The sequence below is a fragment of the Centrocercus urophasianus genome, unplaced genomic scaffold (assembly GCF_019232065.1).
Source record: "Centrocercus urophasianus isolate 14NV4802_14NV808 unplaced genomic scaffold, USGS_Curo_1.0 seq_11, whole genome shotgun sequence".
Taxonomy (NCBI): Eukaryota; Metazoa; Chordata; class Aves; order Galliformes; family Phasianidae; genus Centrocercus; species Centrocercus urophasianus.
The window spans coordinates 65,271,255-65,276,104 of record NW_024884253.1 but is presented as its reverse complement, the minus strand read 5'-3'; positions in this window follow the sequence as shown (position 1 = coordinate 65,276,104).

Here is a 4,850-nt window from a genome sequence, read left to right as displayed (position 1 = left end):
AACAGACCTCTGGAATACAACTCCCTACTAAAGCAGGTTCTCTACAGCAGGTCACATAGGTAGGGATCCAGATAGATATTGAATATCTCCAGAGGAAGCTTCACAGCATCTCTGGACAGCCTGTTCCAATGCTCTGTCACTCTGACAGTAAAGAAGTCCTTGCTTGTGTTAGCATGGAACTTCTTGTGTTCATTTTCTGCCTACTTGTTCTATTGATGCACGCCACTAAAAAGAGTCCACTCCATCAACTTGACTCCTGCACTTCAGATCTTTATAACAGTTATGAGATTCTCTCTCAAACTTCTCCAGACTGATGAGTTCCAGGTATCTCAGTCCTTTTTCATATGGGAGATGCTCCAGGCCCTGAATCATCTTTGTTGCACTCCACTGGATTCTTTCTAGGACATCCCTGCCTTTTTTGAACTGAGAAGCCCAGAACGGGACACAGCATTCCAGATGCAGAATTCTGGATGCCCTGCCTCACCAGGGCAGAGTAGAGGGGAAGGATCACTTCCCTTGACCTAGTGGCCATGCTCTTTTGAGTGCACCCAAGGATACCACTGGTCTTCTTGGCCACAAGGGCATACTGCTAGCTCATGGCCAACATGTTACTCACCAGGACATCAAGGTCCTTCTCTGCAGAGCACCCTTGCTCCTCTCCAAAAGGTCAGCTCCTCACCTGTATTGATGCATGCAGTTATTACTCTCAAAGTGTAGGGCTCTACACTTGCCCTTGTTGAACCTCATCAGGTTCCACTCTGCCCAGCTTTCTAGTCTGTTGAGGTCCTGTCAAACAGGTCTTGTTGTTCACTGTGAGAGTGATTATATACTGAAACATGTTGCCCAGTGAAGTGGGTATTCCATCACTGAAAGTATTTAAAGACAGGTTGGATGGGGACAACCTGACATAGTGAAAGATGTCCCTGCTCATAGCAGGGGGTTGTAATAGATAATCTTTAAGAGCCCCTTCCAACCCAAACCATCCTATAATTTTTAATTCATTTACCAGTTTCCTTCCTTTATGGAATTTAATAAATATTAGAGCAACGTGTATGAAGAATTCTGCAAATAATGTAGCATACATCATTACTATCTAATGACAAGGAGCTTACAGATGACCTAGGCAGTTATGCCTTGTTCATACCCCTTTTGCTGACATTTCAGAGTTCATAGATATCAATGAGTTCAGTGCTTTTTCCTTCCTCCCCCCAACCCCCCCCCCCAAATGAAGACCCTGTTTCTGTTATTCCTAGTTGTACAGACAAGATCTGAGGATCTCAATGACTAGGGCTATCAGTGGGCCAGGTGACAAGGTAACTTTGCCTCAAATTTGATTAGAAAAATACAGGGTTACACATTCAAAGTATCACCCTTCTCTCTGGATAGCCACATTATTCTCCAGAACCTCACAGGGCAAGTTTCCGTTCACAGTAAATAGAATGTATGTTGGATATTTTTTTTTTTTCCTTCAGGAAAATATTTAAACCACTGATCCCTATTAGTCACCAGTGTGAATAGAATGTAAGACCCCCTCTTCCCCCTCCCCCCCCCCAAAAAAAGAAACAAAACAGCAAACTGAACATTCCCAACCATCTTCAGAGACAGAATAAAGCTTTGATACTGAGTACTATCAAATACAACAAAAAACAAAAACACAGAAAACCAGATTCCAATATCTTTATTAAAACTAAGTTAAAGTTTTAGTGTCGTTTTTAAATGATGCAACTTTTGATCAGCCACAGTGTAGAAACATTACTGTCTGGTGCATTCAGTTTCATTTTCAAAGATATCAAGTACTTCAATTTTTACTGTTTGCTTGCTGTAGTCTGTGAGAGCTTTGCTACCCTCTTGTAGTTTCATACACTGCCCGATTATTCATTACATCCCCTCACATTAAGAGAATAACTCACAAGAAACATGCAGGAAAGAATTACTGGGAATTCCCATTCCCATAGCAAAAAAAGTCAGGAAGATTTAATCTGGATCATGGCTGGGAAAGTGAACAAATGGCTGTTTAGTGCTAAGCCACCTGTCAGGTTCAACCACAATGTGTAAGTGATATTCCATCTGCATCAATGTAATATTAAATAAGAATTCTCTGCAGATATTAGAGAATTGGCCATGACTTGAGCTGCAGGAGCAACTTGTGGTTTGAGAGACTCTGTGCTAGTCAGCCGAGAAAGCAGCTGCTAGGAATTCAGCAGAGTCCATGCAGTTCAAAGACAGTATTCAGGACTCAAAGTCTATTACAATTAGTCTGCAATTAATCAACAGATGAAACTGAGGCCGTGTTCTTTGGAAAAGAATCATTCCTACTGCCTGATTCTGTCTGAAATAACTGCCAGTTTTCAGATCTCTTAAGCAACTGTTTGTCATACAGAGACTGTTCTGCTAAAATGGATGCATCTTAGTCAGAAAGGCAGCAAATGCACTGTGTGCTGAGACCATGGAATATAACAAACAGCAGCACTCGGAAGGCTGCCTCTAAAGTTAGCCTTCCTCCACAACATATTTAACAGTGCGTAAGAGAGTCTGGTATAATAATCATAAGCAAAAGTGACATTTGATGAAAACTATTTTTTTATGGAATAAGTAGGATGACAGGGTGGAAAAAAAAACATTTTTCTCTTTTAAAGGGAAGTGACTGAGCTCTTTCTGTGAGAAAGGGAAAGCATGCTTAATAAAAAAAAAAAAACAACAACCAAAAGCCTAATCCAAAATCAGCTCTGCAGTATTATATGCTTCAGCTAAGATGATACATTGCCACAAATTCCTTCTGTTATTTCCTCACACAAGTTGCTACTGTTAAATTCTTTTTTTTTTTTTTTTTTTTCCCCCCCTCCAAACTTGTTTTTAACACATTTTAATTTAGCTAGGGTTTATTCCAAGGAATGGTGTCACATCAACTAATGACATCAGGCTATCAAGTGTATGAAGCACATAGCAGATGTGCAAATGAATATTCTTTGCAAGCCTCCAGGCAAATATTTTAAATGAGGCTTTGCTTTGTTCCTGCTCATACAGAAAAAAAACTGTTCTTACATCTCAGCTTTGTGGCAAGGCCAGCAGCATGCAACCAAAGTGGCTGTGCTGCTCATTGCCAGCTCTGCAGGCCGCGGGTTTGTACATATGTTCTCCCGCACCCTTGGATCAATCTCCAAATTGTGATCTGGGTATGGGTCCTCCTCTACCACTTCCATTCAGCTCCAAGGGCTGAATAAGATAGCTCTGCCTTCATGCTGGTAAGAAGTGAAGGAAGATACAGGCAGACAAGCACCAAAAGGGCTGTAAGAGAAAATGAAACTTTCCAACTGGCTGCTGCACTGCATTGTCAAATGCAGCAAGGCTGTGATTTATCTGATTTATGACACTCTTTTGCATCTGTAGGAGAGACAGAGCTTACTCCTGTTAAGAGCCAAAACCACTAAGAGGATACCTTGCTTTTGTCTCAATTCACTTTGAATCAGTCCCTGAGTATGTGTTAAGATGAAGGAGGGGAACATGAACAGAGTATGCAGCTGCACTTGTACCTCACAGCCTGCAGGCAGCTCACAACAAGCCTTTGTCTGTGAGGGCTGTTGGAAGGCTGCAAATGCTGGTGGCCCTGAAAACTCCTGCAGCAATGCCACTTTGACTCCAATTGCTAATACAACATCATGCCATGTGTATAGCATTCATCCTGCTCTCGTGCCAGCTTCATGGCTGTACCAAGATAAGCAGGGTGCTATAGACCTTCCCCAGATGAAGGTCTGGATTTTATTCAGCTGTATGGAATTTGCACATAAGATCAGATCATAAGTGAAATGCCACAGCCATTAAAAAGCTGTGTGGAACTCCGAATGCTGAAGGGCATGCAAGATGACTCACTGTACTCGGCTAAAACACAAGACATCTGCTTAAAGATGTTTCCTGACAGTCCTTGTGGAAATAACAGGCCAGCGATTCTCTCCTGCTCCACCAGGCCTGGCACCAGCAGGCTGGAAAACTGCACTAGGCTGTCTTCTATGCTTCCCTTGGAACGGAGGCTGCTGCTGTTCGGCTACCAAAGCGACCAAAGGAGAGCAGAAGCACAGAGCTAGTTCCAGCAGCCGCTGCAGCTGCCCAACACTTGTCCGCAACGCTCCAGCCATGCCCATGGTCCCACTGCTCCCCCAATGGGAGCATCAAGGGAATGCAGAGTCATTTCCATTGCATGCCCCTGCCCTGGACCTTGCTGCAGAAGTCTGTTGGTCACATCTCCGTAAGAGGCCATGCTTGCTTTCTGCTCAGTTCTTGTCTTACTGATCATAAAGTGTTGTGACATCACAGTTTAGCACAGCAATGGCTGCAATGGTTCCAGCAACACAGCAATGCCACTGAAATTACAAAGGCAATAATTTCCTCTGACAATAGAAAGTAAAACACTTTCAAAATAAAAACCAGCAATTTGCTGAAGCTTGTGTCTAAAACCTGGCACTGAGCACACAGACTTTGTGACACAACCTGACTTCAAAGACAGCATTATCATATAAGAGACACAGATATGCACCACTGTACAAACATGATGAACAACGAAGCAGTCATGGCCTTCCACGTAGAAGTTCTACCTTAAGAAATGCATGCCATCATATTTTCTCTCTTCTTCTAAAGGGGCAGGCTTAATTGTGCTGCTTTGAGAAGTCAGCATTTCAGCTACAAATGAGCTCTCAGAACTATTTCCTGTTAAAAATAAACTTTAAAGCAAAGCACCAGATGCTGCCTTGGAACATACCACGGAGCTTTTATGCAATGAGTGCATCCATCCAGCCAAAAGAGTGACTGCTTCAAACAAATTAATGCCTTTTCAGTGCTGAGAAAAAAAAAAGAAAGGG